This window comes from Oryctolagus cuniculus, chromosome 9 (genome assembly GCF_964237555.1).
Source record: "Oryctolagus cuniculus chromosome 9, mOryCun1.1, whole genome shotgun sequence".
Taxonomy (NCBI): domain Eukaryota; kingdom Metazoa; phylum Chordata; class Mammalia; order Lagomorpha; family Leporidae; genus Oryctolagus; species Oryctolagus cuniculus.
Window position 1 is genome coordinate 116,836,652 of NC_091440.1, and position 20,413 is coordinate 116,857,064.

At 45.1% G+C, this 20,413-nt stretch overlaps 1 protein-coding gene across 39 annotated transcripts in view; it reads left to right on the forward strand.

Moving 5' to 3' along the window:
* Positions 1–20,413, forward strand: part of PLEKHA5 (pleckstrin homology domain containing A5) — a 265,114-nt gene that overhangs the window by 67,488 nt on the left and 177,213 nt on the right. The window contains exon 4 of one of the 39 annotated variants that reach the window (XR_007921240.2): positions 3,328–3,478. The exons of the other annotated variants lie outside the window; for them this stretch is intronic. The gene's annotated coding sequence lies outside the window, so the exon portion shown is untranslated. The remainder of the gene's footprint in view (positions 1–3,327; positions 3,479–20,413) is intronic. 39 annotated transcript variants of the gene reach the window in all.

A 20,413-nucleotide genomic window follows, 5' to 3' on the forward strand; every position in this document is an offset into this window, starting at 1 on the left:
GGCCCAAGTCCTTGTGCCCCTGCACCTGCATCAGAGATCCAGAAGAAGCTCCTGGCTCCTTGCTTCGGATTAGCATAGCTCTGGCCGTTGTAGCCCTTTGGAGATGAAAGACTCTCCCCGCCCCCCACACCCACCCACTGCCTCTGCCTCTCTGTACCTCTGCCTTTCAAATAATAAAATAAATAAATCTTTTTTAAAAAGTACTAGTGGACATAGTAATACCTTTTGAGTGAAAGTGACTTCATCGTGGTGGAAATGAGGGTGCTTTGGATTGGCATCCACGTGGACACAACCAGTCACTGAAGAGCACCATGTTGTACCTCAGGAGAAGTTTTTATACTCATCTTTTTGTAATAATGGTTAAATGATGAGTAATAATGGACCTGGAGTTAATATGAACTCTGACATGCTCAAGTAATTTCCCTATTCAGAAGCACACAGTTGATTGTCTAGTAGTAGTAGTATTTCCCATCTTTATTTATTTATTGCTTTTTTTTATTTTATTTGAAAGAGAAACAGAGCTCCTATCTGCTGATTCACTCCCCCAAATACCCACAACAACTGAAGCTGGACCAAAGCCAAAGTTGGGGTCCTGGAACTCAATTCAGGTTTCCATATGGGCAGCAGAAATCCAGTTATCTGAACCCTCACTGCTGCTTCCAGGATCTCCATTGGTGGGAAGCTGGAGTCAGGAGCCAGAGCCGAACATCCAGCCGAGCACTGCCAAATGGAGCAGGTGTTTTAACTGCAAGGCGAAACCGCTGCCTTGACCTTCATTAATTTTCAGGGACTTAGCCAACACTGATGAAGAGCTTCCATGTGACTAATTGCATACCTTAGTGCGGTATCAACAGAGAGGTAAGTCCTAGCTTTCAAAGTGAGCAGACCATTCTCTCTGGCAGTTGGGGCTCTGATGTAGAGGTGCCACTGGGCTTGTCATGTGCCCCGAGTACATGTCAGGAGCCCTCACCCACAGCCAGCGGTCTCCTTCTCCTGTCCATCCAGGGCACAGCATTTCCACTGTGGCCTGTGACTGCTAGCAAACTAAGTGTTCATAAATGAGGGCAGTACAGAAATTTGTGTAATTTTTCACCCATATATTACATCTCATTCAGAATTGATTATTCCCCAGGTAAGTGCAGTCAAGATAGCTAAAAATATCAAGCTGACCCCATCACTGGTTAAAGACACTAGGGTGTCTAGGGATTATTGAACTTGAGGCCAGCATACTCATTTTGTAGAAAAGAAAGGAAGTCAGCCCCCAGAGAGGCAGGTGCAGCACGGTGGCAGTGGGGCATGCAGTAGAATGTCTGTCTACATATTTCAAAGAGGTAGTTCGTTTTATTCTTAATATTCATGATTAAAGTTACAAAGTTGATACAATGAATTAAAATATGGCGTAGAGGCAGGATGATGATAGTAACCCACTCACCTATTCAGTGGGAGAGTGTTCAGGGTTTTTCTTCTGGCTGATACAGGTCTATCCTAGGTGAAAAGTGATTGGACTGAGACCTGCCTCTGGGCTCCCCCTTTAGACTTTGTATGGTTTGCCTCATTGGGCATCAGTTTCCTCACTTCCACAAAGCAGTAGACGTGATGTGGTGTCTGAATCGCTTTCTTTAAGAAAAGAAAAGAAGTAGCATAATTATTTATAGTAGTGGTATGCTATTCTGTATGTTACTCTGTTGAGATCTAGAAATCCATGGTTTGGTTCCATTTGGGATAGAAACTAAATGCTTAGGATAAAGAAGGGAAGTCTTGCATTTGTGTTATTTTAATTGCAGACATGCATTGCCTCTCAGAAATTCTTAGGATTCATATGATTACTTTTTTTTTAGCAAGATGTTTAACTCCTTCACATTGGGAAATCAGTTTTTCACATTCAGGGTTTTTTTTAAATGTGAAACTGGCTGTTTTATATAATTGTTCTTGAATGCTTTTTCATTCCATTTTTTTTTAAAGATTTTATTTATTTATTTGAGAGGCAGAGTTACAGACAATGAGAGGAAGAGACAGAGAGAAAGGTCTTCCATCCACTGGTTCACTCCCCAAATGGCCACAATGGTTTGAGCTGTGCTGATCAGGAGCCAGGAGCTTCTTCCAGGTCTCCCATGTGGATGCAGGGGCCCAAGCACTTGGGCCTTCTACTGCTTTCCCAGGCCATCGCAGAGAGCTGAATTGGAAGAGGAGCAGCCAGGACTAGAACCAGCACCCATGTGGATTTCCAGCACTGCAGGCAAAGGATTAACCTCCTGCGCAATGGCATTGGCCCTTTTCATTCCATTTTTAATCCCATGCCCTACTTAGTGTTAGTGCATCCATTGAGCAGTATCATTTCTTTTTTTTTTTTTTTTTTTTTTTTTTTTTTTGACAGGCAGAGTGGATAGTGAGAGAGAGAGACAGAGAGAAAGGTCTTCCTTTGCTGTTGGTTCACCCTCCAATGGCTGCCGCAGCCAGCGTACCGCGCCCATCTGAAGGCAGGAGCCAGGTGCTTCTCCTGGTCTCCCATGGGGTACAGGGCCCAAGCACTTGGGCCATCCTCCACTGCACTCCCAGGCCACAGCAGAGAGCTGGCCTGGAAGAGGGGCAACCAGGACAGAATCCGGCGCCCCAACCGGGACTAGAACCCTGTGTGCCAGTGCCGCTAGGTGGAGGATTAGCCTATTGAGCCACGGCACCGGCCAAGCAGTATCATTTCTATCAGTTCATAGGATATTGAGCTCAATCTTTTAAGTTTATACATATAACCAAGGACTAGAAGGGAAACTGAACAACAATTGAAGCAAAGAGTGACGTGTTAGGTAAATATAAATTTTACCACATAGGTTTGTCCATAGCACATGGAGTGGGGAAAGGAGCTTGTTGTAGTAGACATTGGCAAATTAATTTTGGGTGGTTGAAAGCCTCTTATTTGTAAGAACTCAGAGTAATGACGTAACTGTGCGTGTGTTAAAGAGAAAAAAGTAATCAGAATGGAGAAAAATTAAAACCTGGTAAATTTATTTGACCATGTGGCGTTTATTTCAACACATTTGGGTTGGGTATGGGGCCCTCCCATCCCATACCCAGGGTTAGTATTTTACACAGGTTTTATGCAGAGGGTCAGAGTGCAGGAGGTCAGTGGTTTTTTTCAGAGCACAAAGGTGCCAGAGGTGGTAAGCACGTCGCCAACTGTCAGCTTTGAGATTTATTGTGTGTGTCTGCTGTTTGAGTCCAAAAGGGCTTAATAGCTGAATATAGATAGACTTTAAATCACCGCTGGGATTTAAATTTTCACTCTGAAAGTCTAGGTCATCTGACAGTAATCAAGGGCATTTTCATCCTCAGGACTGGTTTGCATGCCCAGCAGAAGGCTCTTCCACCAGCCCACGAGCCGGGCAGAGTGGCTGTCAGCACTGAGGCACGTGAGATCTGGGGTGCTCCACAGAAAAAAGATAATGAAACACAGGGGGATTCATGTTGCAGACTAATCCAGAAAGTGAGTTTTAAATTGCCAACAAGCAGATCTGGAACAACATTGTCAGATACCAAGGATAAAAGGCCTTTAGAATGTAATTTGTGTTATTATTTTGATGTGCTTGATGCAATTTTACACTTGAAAGTATGTTTTAGAACATACTGGACTGACCATTTGTGGAAAAAAATAAAAAAAGGTTGACAGTGATTGTTGTATTTATATTTCCAAAGACACATGCAGTATAATGCTGATTTAAAGTATTTATATATTAGTTAGGTGAGTTTTCAAATCAAATGACTGATTATAAAAGTAACTTGGGGCTGGCCCTGTGGCACCGTGGGCTAAGCCTCTGCCTGTAGTGCCAGCATCCTATATGGACACCAGTTCGTATCCCTGCTGTTCCTCTTCCAATTCAGCTCTCTGTTATGACCTGGGAGAGCAGTAGAAGATCGCCCAAGTCCTTACACCCCTGCATCCATGTGGGAGACCCAGAAGAAGCTCCTGGCTCCTGGCTTCGGATCGGCGCAGCTCGGACCATTGTGGCCATTTGGGGAGTGAACCAGCGGATGGAAGACCTCTCTCTCCGTGTCTCTCCCTCTCTCTGTAACACTACCTCTTAAATAAATAAATTAAATACTTTTTTTTTAAGATTTATTTATTTATTTGAAAGTCAGAGTTACACAGAGAGAGAAGGAGAGTCAAAGTGAGAGTGAGAAAGAAAAGTCTTCCATCTGCTGCTTCACTCCCCAGTTGGCCGCAATGGCCAGAGCTGCGCCGATCTGAAGGCAGGAGCCAGGAGCTTCTTCCAGGTCTCCCTCACGGGTGGAGGGGCCCAAGGACTTGGGTTGTCTTCCACTGCTTTCTCAGGCCATCACAGAGAACTGGATTGGAAGTGGAGCAGCCGGGACTCGAACCAGCACCCATATGGTATGCCAGCACTGCAGGCGGTAGCTTTACCTGCTACGCCATTGCACCAGCCCCTAAAAAAGTAACATGTATTTTTAAAACATGTGTCTATGGAATGCATTGTGTTCCTTTATATTCTGAAGCTGATTCTTCAGGCTCACCGAAGCCTGAAGGAACATTAGCAGCAAGATTCCATCGTGGGCTCAGTGGAGACCAACTGCCTCTGCTGGGCAGGCTTGGGATCTGTATTAAAGAACTCCTCACGGTGACAGTGGCAGTCAGAGTTCCCAGCCATGGGTCCAGAGTTTTGTATATTTCATGTACACAGGCAGATAGTTAAAAGGAGGCATAGAGGGGCTGGTGCTGTGGCGTATTAGGTTAAGTATCCACCTGCAGCGCCGGCATCCCGTGTGGGAACTCATTCAAGTCCTGGCTGCTCCACTTCCGATCCAGCTCCCTGCTGATGGCCTGGGAAAGCAGTAGAGGATGGCCCCCAAGTTCTAGGGCCCCTGGGCCTGCGTGGAAGACCTGGAAGAAGCTCCTGGCTCCTGGCTTTGGATCTGCCCTGTTCTGGCCGTTGTGGCCATTTGGGGAGTGAACCAGCGGATGGAAGACCTCTGTTTCTGCCTCTCTGTGTCTTTCCTTCTCTATGTCTGTAACTCTGTCTCTCAAGTAAATAAATAAATCTTCCAAAAAAAAAAAAGGGGGGGGGGGGGCTGGCACCGTGGCTCACTAGGCTAATCCTCCGCCTTGCAGCGCCAGCACACCGGGTTCTAGTCCCAGTCGGGGCGCCAGATTCTGTCCTGGTTGCCCCTCTTCCAGTCCAGCTCTCTGCTGTGGCCCGGGAGTGCAGTGGAGGATGGCCCAAGTGCTTGGGCCCTGCACCCCATGGGAGACCAGGAGAAGCACCTGGCTCCTGCCATCGGATCAGCACAGTGCACCGGCCGTGGCGGCCACTGGAGGGTGAACCAACAGCAAAAGGAGGATCTTTCTCTCTGTCTCTCTCTCTCTCACTATCCATTCTGCCTGCCAAAAAAAAAAAAAAAAAAAGAAAAAAAAGGCATTGAACCAATAAAATCCTCTTTTTATGTCATAAAATAATTTAAACTATTTAATAATCCAGAAAATGTTAAAGAGAAAGCTTGCTTCTGTAACCATATTTCACTATTTACTTGAAATGGCTTGAACTAGATATAAAGAAAATGGACATTTGAACTCCATAGAGCAGTTATTAGTATGAGTTAGAATGGCAGTAGACAACTTGAATTTAGCGCTGAGCTTGTTACAGAAGAATGTGATTAAATGAAGTAGAACGCTTAGCATCATGTTAACTTGTAGAGATAGTTGAAGTCTCTTGCGGAATGAAACACTGTAATGATGCAACATTGAAGTACTCTGAGACCCAACGTGCCTTTGCCGAGCCCCACAATCCAGGTCCAGGGCCCGGCATGCACTGCAAGCCAGTCGCTGACATCACAGCAGTGGAAGAAGACAGGAATTTTTGCAAAGTGCGGATTAAGGAGTATGGGCAGCTGTCGTTTATCTCACAAACTCCCCGAGGGATGAAGGGTAGGGACTCAGATAGACGGAAGTTGTGGTTGAGAGGTGTATGCTGAGCTCATGTGCAAGTCTCTGGGGGCCCCTCTCTGATTGCTCAGTGACAGGATAGCCATCACTTTCTTTGGGAAATTTTGATAATGGCTAAGTAGCCTCAGCTAGTCTAGGGGCTTCGTGCATGTACCAGTTGTATTGTTGACTGAGGGCCTTAAAAAAGAAAAATCCAAACCCCCCAAGACAGAGCCCGACATGAAGACGTTCTCTTTGGAGAAGGTAAATGACTACTTAGTCTTATAATCTGGAACCTTACTAGGCCCACCTGGACCTACTGCACCACTCCCTGTTTGGTGAGTCTTTAGTAAGGGGTTTATTTGCAATTACCAAAGCAGGACAAAGAACCTTTAGGCTAAGGGAGGGAGATGAGAGACTAGGGCCTAGAATATCCAAGGCGAAGGCCCTGGAGTAAGGACTCAGGGTCAGGACCACTTAATCAATCTAATAAAAGGCGGATGTGGCTACACTGGTAGTTATCTTGACAGGTAAAAAAAATTTTTAAAGAATGGATTAGTTCATTAATCTAACTCAGTTTAAGTAAGGTAATGTCACTGAAGTCCCGAGAGCAGTGTGGAAGTGTTGGTCATTTAACGATAGCCAGGGCAAGTGTGTGTGGTTTGTGCTACACTGGCTGGGAGAGGAGTGGTGAACAAGCAGCAGTTTCTGCTGACTGATCCTCACTCACTCCACTTCAGCTCCTGCCGGCAGCTTCATCAAAACTAAAAGTGAGGGTTCTGTGTTTTTTGGGTCTGATGATTGATTACTGCTGTACAGCCCGTGTGCCCAGACAGCCTGTCTTTGTGTAGGGGGACAAGACATTTGCCTGTAAAAACAGTGATGGTTGTATTGACCATCTCATTGTGGTTGCTGCTTATCTTTTCCTCTGCACTCACAGGCAGAGGGGCCAGAATAGAGGGACTGCGGATCTGGCCAGTCAGCTGTTTATGCAGCATGTAAATAAGTGGGTGCGGTAAATCCGGCATAAGAAAATGCGTTAAGAGGGGTGGGGGTTGGTTCAGAGGGAGAAGAGGAAGATGCTGAAAGGGCAGATGGCTGGTTCAGGGAGGTCTCCCACACTCGTACCCTGGTTGGGAGCTGCCATCCGTGGGATGAGTTAGGAGGCCCAGCCTTCTGGAAGAAGGGAAAGGATGACTAGACAGATCATCTGCGATCAGCCTAGTAGACTAAGATTGAGGGGGCTGCAGTAAATGTAGAGCCTCTCTCACAGCTTCAAGTTCTAATCCACTAAACTGTTGAAACAACCCTAGGAGGAGGAATAGTGTTATTTTCCCGTTCTTCAGGTAAGAAAACATGGGCCAGAGGCATGAAGTAGTTGCTGTAGATCTCTAAGCAAGGAAGTGGCAGAGCTGGGATATGAACCCAGGATATCTAACCTGAAAGTCTGGGCTGTGTTTAAAACGGCATTGATACCCGGCCCCCTCAGCTTGAGTCCTGGGTCAGATGCCGAGTGAGGCTGGACAAGGCAAAGACTCCTGAGTTTACAAGCAGAGTTCTGCAGTGCTTTGTGGCTGGAGTGCTACTTTTAAGGGGTCGTTGTGATTTTTGATAGATGCACGCAACAGGCAAGTGTCATAGAGCAAGAGAAGACATGGGAGTGAGGCAGTGGCAGAATGTTGGGGGGCTGAAAAGTACCTTTGGGGGGTTTTGTGGCATGTGTGAAACAGTGGTGAAAGAGGGAAAGGTGAGACTGCGTTCCTTAAAGGAGTTTGGGGTTCACCTGATTACATAGTGAGAAGCCACTGAAAGTTTTCTGATGGGTCTTTACATGACTGGAACTGAAACAGTGCAAGATCGGTGTAAGATACAGTCATCCATAGATGGGTTAAATGGGGGAAAAGATGAAAATTTTAAATAACAGTGCCTGGAAAGTGGGGGTGGGGACGCGAGTGGAACTCGGAGGTCACCCGTGTCATGTTTGCACATTGAAGGCACTCATGTGGGAGTGGGCGTGTTATGGCCATCACATGGGCGGGTCCCTGGGGGAAGTTTAGCTGTGGCTGTGTGTCCTGGGGCAGGCTAACATCTCAGCTTCCTTCTGGGTGAAATAGGATTAATAATAGTACCAGCCCCAGCAGTATGGGGATTCAGTGAGTTGAGCTCCATGTATTCATTTTCTGTTGCTGCTGTGAAAATTACCAGACTTCACGACTGAAGGCAACACGGGTCTATTGTCTTACAGTTGTGTAGGTCAGAAGCCCCACCCACATGTCGCTGGGCTAAAATCAGTGTCAGCAGGGCTTTGTCCTCCCAGAGGCTCAGGGCAGGGTCTGCTTCCTCGCTTTCTCCAGCTTCTGGAAGTCGCCCGAGTCCTGATTGGTGGGCTCCTTTCTTCATCTCCAGAGCCAGCAGCTGTGTGTTTGCCAGGTCCTTTCATAGCCACAGCTCCTAACTCCTTCCTCAACTCAGAATGACCCTTGTGATGACCTGGGACCACCCAGGTAATCCCCATCTCATCCCCGCCTGCAGAGTCCCTTTAGCCAACCATGTAGGGTAAGAGGTTCATGAACTCTGGACGTTAGGACACGGTTCTGCCTCACACACACTGTTCCTGCCAGAGTGACTTCTAATGTCTTTACGGGCTCGGCTGTCACTCGGAGCTGCTGGCGGTAGGACTGCGCCTCCTAGCATTTCAGTTGTAGCATTAGTGCGACAGACCTGCTGAAGACGGTATTGCCAATCGGGGCTTGGCAGGGATGTCCATCTAAAAATATAAATAATCTACCAAATGTAATTTGAAATGGTATATTATTTTTTGGAAATAGGAAGAAAAAATAGGAACTCTTAAATTTTGTGAAGATTTTTTTCCCTAGATAATAGCTCTGGCAGTCATAAGTTTATCATGTCCTTAGAATATAAATTTATATATGCCATTTTATACTTAATGATTTGCAGATAACAGTACTGGGAAAAATTTATTTTCTTGCTAACATTTCTACTGTTTCAGGTTGGGAGGAGATTATGTATTACCTAATTTGCATTGGATTTTGTGGTTTAAATAGTTATATTTTGGCCAACAAATACATATATTTTTAAAAGATGACAGAATGTTTAGACTGTTGAGTTACTAGTTATTTTTACTTTTTCCAGCTGTAATTTATCTGTCAGCTACAGTCCTGACAATTACAGGAGTTAACACAGGCACGTAAAATGCTAGGTTTTGTGTCTGGCCAGATGAGGGCGCCTTTTCTTTACATTTCCAGAGTCTGAGCTGTGAAGGAGATTGGTTTTTCCCCATCCAAGCTGTTGCTTTTCTTTTATCATTACCAGTGAAGCAAATAGTGTTGACATTTTTAATGTTTTCATTGTGCTGTAGGAGGGTACTTCAAAAAATTCATGGAAAACAGAATTAAAAGGTATGTTTATTTTGGTGCAAAAAAAAGTTCAAGTCCATCAAATACATCTTCTCTGAACTCTCTGAAGGTCACTTATTGATTAATCTTTCCCAAAAGGTAACGCTTTTCTCTATATGATGGAAACTGTAGGATGCAGGACAAAGGTCTATGGATCAAGGGAATTTTAGGAAAATAAATGTACATGTGATTCGCGATGCTGCCTATAATTAATAGTGGAAGTTGAAAGTTACTTTTCCTTTGAGTACTCTGTAGCAGATACCCTAAATTCGGGTTATTAGGATTAAAGACACTTCAGTGTCAGGAGGAGTATCTTTAAGAAGCAAGTGCTCCGAGGAACATGAGTGCGCCTGCCCTCCCTGGTTGTGTGTGTTACAGTGTATTCCTGGTGCAACAGCTGGGGACCCAGGCCTCCAGGGAGCACACATCTGGTGTCTACACAGGCAGTGCTGTATTTAGTCCCTTGGAGGAAAATGAGTTTCCTCGTGCTTAACATCTACCATTACTGTTATTTTATTAAGACTCAGGGAATTCCTAAGAGAAAGAAAAGAAGAAAGTACTGATTTTAAAATTTCAGTCCCATTCCTTGCCTAAAACTTCCCGAGCCATATAGACTTTGAAAGGTGAACCAGGGGCCGGTGCAGTGACGCACTAGGTTAATCCTCCACCTGCAGCACTGGCATCCCATATGGGTGCCGGGTTCTAGTCCCGGCTGCTCCTCTTCCAGTCCAGCTCTCTGCTGTGGCCTGGGAAAACAGTGGAGGATGGCCCAGGTGCTTGGGCCCCTGCACCCATACAGGAGACCTGGAAGAATCACCTGGATCCTGTTTTTAGATCAGCGCAGCTCGGTCCGTTGCGGCCATTTAGGGAGTGAACCAGCGGAAGGAAGACCTTTCTCTCTGACTCTCCCTCTCACTGTTTGTAATTCTACCTGTCAAATAAATAAATAAAAATCTTAAAAAAAAAAAAGTGCACCAAACAACTTTGTTTTTGCTGACAGACCTTTGTAACAAATAATAAATATTTTAAGCCGGGACAATTATAGATCTTTCTTGAAAATGAATCCCTCCCCCATCCTGTCTCTAATTAGCCATTCCCTGGGGGCAGCTTCTGTGCCAGCCACTGTGGTGACAAAGGACACAGCTGTGCCTGTGCAGAGCACTAGAGTACAGGGTGGGGGTCAGCACACAGACCTCTCAGTGCAGCCAGTGAGATGGGTGCTGGGGGTGGGCCCCAGGCAGGTGTAAAGTGGCACTGAGTGACCAGACTGTTCTCCGGATGACTGACAGGCAGGAAGGCCTGGTTTTGTTACAAAGGAGAGATATTGCTTATTTTGAACACTTTGGATGTGGCGATGAAGTCCTGAGGTCCGCATCTGTTTTGGTTTTTGGAATGCAGTGAAATTTTAAAAAGATTTTTAGTCTTGAGATGAATATTTGAGAGCCACCTGGACAGAAGTGATGGATAAGGTAGAAGAAGAGGAGGTGACACCAGGGGAGGCCTGTAAAACTCAGAGGTGCCACTCACCAGCTCAGGCCCCAGAAGCCGGAGGCAGCAGACAGCGGGAGATGCTGTCAGTGTGCAGTGGACAAGTGCAAATGCAGAGCGTGCGCATCCGGGGTGGACCGAGGCGCTGGATCTGCTTAGGATGTCAGGTACTTGGAACTAAGAGCGGTGTAGTGCGCCATTAGGTTTAACATCTTGGAAATGCATTTACTCTTCTCTTTACCTTTTTTTTTTACACTGGTTTTTAACTTTGGAAAAGGGATCCAGGGACCTCTTTTTTTTTTTTTTTTTTTCAAGATTTATTTATTTTATTTGAAAAGCAGAGTCAGAGAGAGAGAGAGAGATCTTCCATCTGCTGCTTCACCCCCCAGATGGCCACTGCGGCCAGAGCTGGGCCTATCCGATGCCAGGAGCCAGGAGCTTTTTCCGGGTCTCCCATGCCAGGTGCAGGGGCCCAAACACTTGGGCCATCTTCTACTGCTTTCTCAGGCCATAGCAGAGAGCTGGATCAGCAGCCAGGACTCGAACTGGCGCCCATATGGCATGACAGCACTGCAGGCAGCAGCTTTACCTGCTACGCCACAGCACAGGCCTCCAGGGACCTCTCTGCACCTGCACTGAAGGCGGTTGACATGCATCCATGACACATTTCTGTTGCTCCCTGCCCATCCTCCCGTTCTGCTGAGAAGCTAATCCGTATCTTCCTTGGAGAAAACCCTCTCCTCACTCTCAGCTCCTGTGATTCCTCCCAGGGCTGCTCAGTGTTTGTTGCAGAACCTCCTGACCCCAGCGATTGATCGGGAGTGAACGTAAAGTGGCCGCTGAGACTCCTTCTTCGGACTCCGCTAAGTGCTGGAGAAAGAGAATCTGCCGGAATGAGAAGCTTGTGAGGATGTGGGCCTGGAGCTGTGCCCTGAGGCCGGACTCCCCGAGGGGAGGAGAAAGACTGACAGGCACAGATCTTGACCATTCCTGCTCTTCTCCTGAACCTTTGGATGGTTTGAGCCCATAAATTCCCTTCTTTGGCCCAAGCAAATTTGTATTGAGTTTTCCGTCATTAAGGCCAAAAGAGTCCCATTTCCTCTTAGAAGCTCTCTACATATTTAAAAGGGGCAGTTGGCTGAGGAGTTTATGGATCTGTGGAAGCCACTGAACCATGTGTAAGGACTCCTGCCCTATTCTGTTTCACATTGTGTTCCACAACCTAGATACGATGCTGTTATCATTAACCAGTAAATGACTCTTTGAAACAATGTGACCTTCATTATAAACACACACATATAATATCTTATTATTTATTGTAATAGAAGAGTTTGGGAATTTATATGAATGCCTTTTAGAGTAATCAAATGTTAATCTTTAGGGCTGGCATTGTGGCACCACATTTTAAGCCACTGCCTGCAATGCCAGCATCCCTTATGGGCACCTGTTTGAGTACCAGATGCTCCACTTCCGATCCAGGTCCCTGCTAATGCACCTGGGAAACCAGCAAAAGATGGCCCAAATCCTTGGGCCCTTGCACTCCGTGGGGGACATGGATGAGGATCCTGGCTCCTGACTTTTGTGCCCTGGCATTGTGGCCATTTGGAAGACCTCTCCCTGTTTCTCTCTATATATTTCTCTCCCCCTAATTCTGCCTTTCAAATAAATAAATCTTTTTTTTAAGTCAACCCATTTATTTCCATCAACCCCTGTCATAGATTATCCTTTATGAAATACTGAGATTCTACTCTCTTTTGTTACCTTTTCTACAGGTTTATAAATATACTTTCCATCCTTAAATTGTGAGTACAGAAAACAGACTGTAAACCATAGAAGCAATGCAAATAAAAAAAAAAAAAAAAAAAGCAGAAATACAAAGTTGTCCCCGGCTCTTACTAAGTTAAGTAACTTGAAGAATAAAGGAAGTGATTTTGCTTCCTTTGTCATTAGGAGTAAGCTTCCAATTAAATAGAAAATGATGGCTGTCTGAAAATATAATTTGATAAGCTTTGCTAGAAGGTAGCATTAAAAATAATAGAGCAGTTGCAAGGTACCTGATATGCAGGTAGATTTCAGAGGGCATTGCTGCAGCTGTGGTCACTTCATTTAAGTAGAACAGGAAAGCTGGATCATAATCACATGTGGGCAGCTGAGAATGAGCCTGAGTCTAGTCTGCCAAATTTCCTTTTTTTTTTTTTTTCCCTGTAAGAACGTATTTAATAAAAGAATAATACCAACTCATAGGTAGAAAAAAGGATTAAGAGTACAAAGTTTAGATTGACACTGAGTCCAGTCGCATTCCCTGTGTTCTGGTTGTACCTTGAAACTGGCCTGAGGCCTCACCCCCCCCTCTCTTTATTTATTCCCCCTTTTTAGAGTAACTTGTATGAGTCTGTGTCCATTCCCTGGCATCCTGTGGTTTTGCTCAGCTTCCACCCACAGGAAGGTTTTTGGGACCCTGTAGTCAGAACTTCCCCCTTCCCACTTATTAGCAAGCATCATCCCTGCTCTTCTTCTTTCCATTTGTGCAGAATTTTTATTTTATTCTTTGTAAATGCTTTAGGCATTATGTTAAGTGCTGAGAGGTTAAGGAAAAACAGTATGCCATTCCTGCCCTCTGGTGGTTGGAAGAAACATTGCAAATAAGTTATTATAGGGATGCGTGCTGGGAATCTCTCCCCCCTTGGCATCCTGATTTCCTTGCTGCTGCATTCATTGGTTCATGCGTGTGTTGAGCATCTAGTGAGCATCTTTTGCTTGACAGGCCTCATCAGGACTCAACGTGCCTTGTCATGTGAAGTCTTACCAACAGTGTTCCAAAAGCATGCTTTTGATGAGTGTAGATCTGAGGTTTTTTGGACTTCAGATTTGGGTTGCAACTTTTTTCCCTATTTGCATCTAAAATTTCTGAAATTATGGAGCTTCAAGTTGATTGTACATGTAATGGATGAAAAATGAAGTACTGTGTCTTGATCATCAAGCAGTTTAAAACAACAACAAGCATTTAATAGCCCAGAGTTGTGTATGAGCCAGGAATTATGGAAGCGACTTTCTGGCTCCGGTTCTCTCAGTCCAGATGTCAGCCTTGGCGGCAGACAGCTAAACCATTGACCAGGGCCAGAGGATCTGCTTGAGGCTGTTGGAACTCTTCAGTCCATAGTGCCTGACCTCAGCCAGAGGGAGGGGTCCCCAGGAGAGCAGAGAGAAGCCACACAGTCTTCAGGGGCCTGGCTCAGAAGTCAAGCTGTTGTTTCTGCAATATTCCATTGTGTATAAGAGTCAGATCCTTTTAGCGTGCAGAGGGACATAGGGCTTGAGTACCAGGAGACGGGAGTAACTGGGGCCCACCTGCCATCCTAGCTGCCATGCATGGGAACCCTATGATTGTAAACATTTGTCAGTGCATTTGAGCCCACAGGAAGAGGGCAAGGCAAATCTTTAGATGGGAGTATTTTTTTTTCAAGGTTAATTTATTTATTTGAAAAGCAAAGTCACAGAGAGGCAGAGGCAGAGAGGGAGAGAGAGGTCTTCCATCTGCTGATTCGCTCCCCAAATGGCCACAATGGCCAGAGCTGGGCTGATCTGAAGCCAGGAGCCAGGAGCTTCTTCCATGTCTCCCACGTGGGTACAGGGGCCCAAGGACTTGGGACATCTTCTACTGCTTTCCCAGGCCATAGCAGAGAGCTGGATCAGAAGTAGAGTAGCCGGGACTCGAACCGGCACCCATATGAGATGCTGGCACTGCAGGTGGCGGCTTTGCCTGCCACGTCGCAGCAGTGGCCTGAGATGGAAGTATTTTAAAGTGAAACAGAGGGTTGAAAACAGAGTGCTCATCTACAGCTTTCCTTTTTATCCTTCATTCCCCTGGGAGAACATTGGTAAGTGCTTGGTGCTCCCCATGTGACACCTTTAAGCGAAGCATGTAGAGAAGTGGGAGAAGCAGGGCAAGGGGGTGCGTCTCCTGCCTCCCTGAGACAGAGCCCGCAGGGAGCACGGCCCTCTGAGAGTGAGACTCCCCATTTCAGATTGCGAGGATGGCATCTGTTTTGCTGAAGGATGGGGCGGGTTTCTGCAGAGAGGATGCTTCTTTTTTTTTTTAACTTTTATTTAATGAATATAAATTTCCAAAGTATGACTTATGGATTACAATGGCTTCCCCCCCATACCGTTCCTCCCACCCGCAACCCTCCCCTTTCCCACTCCCTCTCCCCTTCCATTCACATCAAGATTCATTTTTGATTATCTTAATATACAGAAGAGAGAGGATGCTTCTTAGTGGTGGCTGACCACGCTCCACAGATACGACTGCTTGTTTTCCCAAGGTCCTTTGTTGCATCAATTAGATACTTGTAGTTCTTTGCCCCAAGCAGCGAACATGGTTTTTGGAACACCGCTAGACTCCTCTGTGTCATGAAAAACAGAAGAAAAGCAGTTGGTGGGTTGGGAGGGTGTGAGCCTCACATGTGCAGATGTGAACATTGCTAGGTTATTAAGTGCAGGCGTGGTTGGAGCTGAGTGTAAAGAAGTGTCTAGACCAGAAGTTTACTTTCCTGTTAACAACGGGGGTCTGGAGCTGGCATTGTGGTGTTGCAGTAAAGCCGCTGCCTGTGGTGCTGGTATTTCATATGGGCCCTGGTTCACAACCTGGCAGCTCCACTTCTGATCCAGCTCCCTGCTGATGTGACTGGGAAAGCAGCAGCAGATGGCCAAAGTGCTTGTGTCCTTGCACTCAGGTGGGAGACCCAGAGGAAGCTCCTTGCTCCTGGCTTCAGTCTGGCCCAGCTCCCACTGTTGTGGTCACTTGGGGAGTGAACCAGCATATGGAAGATCTCTCTCTGTCTCTCCCACTTTCTCTATAACTCTGCCTTTTAAATAAATCTTTTACAAAAAGGGGGGACTAGAAAGGAAAACTAAAGTCGCCATTCCTTCCCCCAAAATGATTTCCCCCTTCTGTCTGCCATCCTATCATAATACTTTTATTTTCATAAATAAAATACATTTTCAGCTTGGTGTATTCATTTTGAAAATACATCAACAGTACTTTCAATCCTGTTAATGTATGAGAGAAAACATAGTACGATATGGACAATTTAGATATTAAAATTTCGTTAATCTGCCTTTCATATAATGATTTTAATGCCATTGTAGGAACAAATCACTTTAGAAATGATGTTCCTGGCTCTGAGGTTTTATTGATGCTTCAAGTAATGGCCAGCATGGAGTAAATGTATCAGTGAAATCACTCTTAAACACTGAGAATGCTGATTTATCTTTGAAGTTTTATTTTTGCAAATTTGACTGATGAAATCCCCAAGGGCTAAAGAATAGATTTATAATACATAGTATATTGAGATTATTTTTCTTTAGACTATATTTCATTTGCACTGTGTTCCTTTTTTTATGAGCTTAATGTTTTGTTTCATCTTGTGGATGCTTATTTATGCTTATAATTTCTGTGTAAAGGTATTATGTATAATTAACATTAAGTCGCATAAAAGTAAAGGAAAAAATTCTCCCACTGAACAAATGTGTACTGGACTGTAGTTCTGTGCCAGGACCTCTGTTAGCTTCTGGGGTCACAGTGATAAACAGAACGGGCATGGGGCCTGTGTTTTGGCACCGCCCTGCACAGAGCAAAGACTGACTTTAGACTAACTAACATCTACACAGGGGAGGAGAGCACATTTAGGCTGAAGAGATCCACAGGGAATGTGAGAACCCAGAGTGCCTGGACCTGAAGGAGTGAGGCTGGGAGTCCCCAGCCACGCCTGGAGGAGGCGGGGCCACACTGCGCAGGACTCTGTAGCCTCACTAAAGCCTCAGCATTTTCCTGTTACCCTGGCTACTGCATGGAGACCTAAGTGACTTGGGAATTAGAATGGAAACCAGGAGAACAGTTAAGAAGCTATTGTGGGGCCAGCACTGTGATGTAGAGGGTAAAGCCACTGCCTGCAGTGCCGGCATCCCATACCGGTACTCACTTGAGTCCAGCTGCTCCACTTCCAATCCAACTCTCCTCTATGGCCTGGGAAAGCAGTGGAAGATGACCCAAGTCCTTCGGGCCCCTGCACCTTCGTGGAATACCTAGAAGAAGCTCCTGGCTTCGGGTTGGCACAGCTGCAGCTATTGTGGCCATCTGGGGAATGAACCAGCAAATGGAAGACCTCTCTCTCTGCCCCTGCCTCTTTGTGACTCTGTCTTTCAAATAAATAAGTGAATCTTTAAAAATAAAAAAGCTATTATATTGCCCAAGTGAGAAAGGCATGCTGTGGTTGGATGAAGGGAGTGTCAGTAGATCAGGACGGATGGGGAGAGATTGGAGGCCAACCACTAGGCATCTGTTGCGTTGGAGAGCTGTTTGGTGTTGTGGGTTCAAGGTTGGAGATCAACAAGAGATGAGTTCTGATAGACTAAGTTTGAGATGGTTTGAAAAACCAAGTGGAAGTTTGGGTGGTCAGTTGGGTAGACCGGGAACCCGAGAATAGTTAGAAAGATATGTCTGACCGATGTGGGTACTCATGCCACTTGGGCCAATAAACAGGCTGAGTGATATCACTCTGCTAAAATGTTATTGACATGAATAATAACTGCTTTTTGACAAATTGAGAAAAATTAAGAATGTTGCTTAGAAAAAGATAGAATTTTCCTTTCATTAGAACTTTCTGTGATTTAATGCCCTCCTTTTTTATTCTTGATCTCATTTTAGAGGAATTTGATTACTTGTTGTTCAGTGCTTTTCCAAAGACATTAATTTGTTTGCTTGTTAATTGTTGAAATCTGGGTAAAACATGTTGAGTCCCTATTTCCCCCTTGTATTATGTGTTTGAAAAATTATTCCACAGAGTCTTACTCATCATGTCGATTTCTCCCTAGCCTTTCTCAAGCTCCCTTTTGACAAAAAGAAAACCATCTGTGCACAGTCATCACCCTGGCCTTTTTGGGGCTTTTCTGTCTTGTTTTGATGTAATATTGAAAGCCCTCCTCATCTTATTAGACAGCTTTTGCAAAGTATTTAGGGATATTTAGTAGTAATTATGTTTTCAGTGGGAATAATACTGGTCTAGGGCTAGGAAAACTTCCTATGGGTGATAGTGCCTTCTCTTGAAGCTCTGTAGATAACTAAGTGAATTATCAAATGAGTGACTATTTCCCTTTTTGGTCTTTCAGTTTCCAGATAAGTCTGTTTTTATTAGTCAGCTATGCACATATCAGTTTAATGTCCAGCACTGTGCCCGGCTCTGCAGAAGAGAACTGGGGGTGCTCCTGCATTTAAGATAAGTGCTCCCGCTGTATGTGTAGCCTTTCACAAAGGCAGGGAGCTGCTGCTGGCTGTACAGGCGTGAGAACCATCTGAAAGTCCACCAGGTGGGAAACAGAATTGCTGGTTGGATGTTAGAGTTGAAGCCCAGCATGTCTAATTACTTCTGGTGTGTTGGAGAAATGAAGATGATTCAGGTGGTCACAGATTTCAGGGATCTCTGTATCTTTGTAAGTTCCCTCTGTGGTTCCTTTTAACTGCCTGCCTCACTCTGGTGAGATGACCATTAAGCATGATTTAAGTGGGGTGACCCCAAGAAACAGTTTGCCTATTCTCAGCCCTCCCAAAACCAGGAAACAAAGCAGCTTGGCAGGGCCAGTTTCCATGGTGGTTGTAAGAATATCCAATGAAATGAGCAAAGAAACCTGGCTATCTAAAAAGAGCTTGCAAAAGAGAAGTTGGAAAAGAAAAATGGGATGGGTCAGGACTGGGAGCTGCTGGTGAATAATTTATTTCCTAGAATGTAAACATATTTGGGTGGTTTTTAAATTTTTTAAAAAAATACTTTTAATGAGAGACAGAAAACTTCTCCCAAGAAGCTCCTGGTTCCTGGCCTTGGATCGGCCCAGCTCTGGCCATTGCAGCCATCTGGGGAGTGAACCAGCAGATGGAAGACCTCTCTGCCTCTGCCTCTCTCTAACTCTGCCTTCAAATAAACAAACAAACAAGGAAGGGAGGGAAGGGAAGGCAGGGCAAGGGAGGAAGGAAAGAAAGAAAGAAGGAGGGAGGGAGGAAGGAAGGGGCCGAAAATACAAAAAAAAAAAAAAAGAAAGAAAGAGTTTGTATCTGGAGTCAGCCTGGGGCTGGAGGAGCACATGGATGAGTTGGAGCTGGGTGGTTCGTCCCTCTCCATGTAGGCTCTCTGAGTCTACAAGAAGGCAGGTTGCTTTGTCCAAAATGAGCCATCCCAGAGACCAAGGCAGAAGTGGCAGAGCCTCTGTGGCCAGCTTTGATATAACTTCTGCCATATTTGGTCACGTGGAATAGTTCTGATTTAGTACAGGAGGGGATGAGATGGGTGCCAGGGGGCTGACTGCCATACCTTACTTAAAAGGGTTTCTTTAGTAGTAACTGACTTGGGTTTTTAATATAGGAAAAAGTAAACATAAATGCTTGGGTAACTTTTCAAATTTTATAAAATTATTTAATTTGTGCAGAACACTGATATTTCTACTTTTCACAGGAAATTTGTAGAGAAGTCAAAGGTATAAAAATGATAAATTTAGGTGCTTGCCTTTGGCACAGTGGTCAGAGTCCCCTCTTGGAGCACCCACATGCCATATTGGAGTGTCAGGGTTTGAGTTCTGGCCCCACTTCCAAATCCAGCTTCCTGCTAATGAATGTCCAGGGAGGCAGCAGGTGATGGCCCAAATAGGGAGCCCCTGCTACCCATGTGCGAAATTCGGATTGAGTTCCTGGCTCCTGACTTTTGCCTGACCCAAACTTGGCTTGTGACAAAGATTTGGAGAGTGAATCAACAGATGGAAGAGAATCGTATTCTCTCTCTCCCTCTCCCTCTCTCTCTGCCTTTCAAGTAAATAAAAAAAAGATTTTTTTAAAGAAAATGGTAAAGTTTAGAAAATGAAATTCATGAGAAAAGACTAAATAAGTTCTGCTTGGTTAGAGAAATGGAAAATTAAAAAATAATTGAAATGCAAAAGTGGGGAGAAGCTAAATGAAGTCAGAGAAATAAAAATTAATTTAGGGGCTGGGCACTGGGTGCAGTGGTTTAAGACAGTGCTTAGGACCCTGCTTCCCTTGTTGAAATGTTTGGATTCAAGTCCTGGCTCTGCTTCTGATCGCAGCTTCCTGCTACTGCAGACCCCTGGGGAGAGCAAGTGATGGCTCAGGGAGTTGGGTCCCTGCTACTCATGGGGAAGACCCATATTAAATTCCTGGCTTCTGGCTCTCAGCTGGCCTAGTTCCAGCTGTCGCAGGCATTTGGGGAGTGAATCAGCAGATAGGAGATCTCTGTCTCTTTCTGCATTTCAAATAAATAAAAGGGTTAATTAAACAATAATAATTTGCTCAATAAATTTTGCAATACTGGTTTTATAAAATAAAGAATAATTGGTCTGCAACAAGTCAGGAGTAGATGTGAGGCTGTCACAGATATTCCAGTTAATTGATGCTCCATATTATGGGTCAGCGGCCATGGCCTGTGGACCAAATCCAGCCTGAGGCCTATTTTTGTAAATATAGCTGGCTGGAGAACAGCTTGGTCTTTGTTGTTTGTCCTGTTTGTGGCTGCTGTGTCAGTGG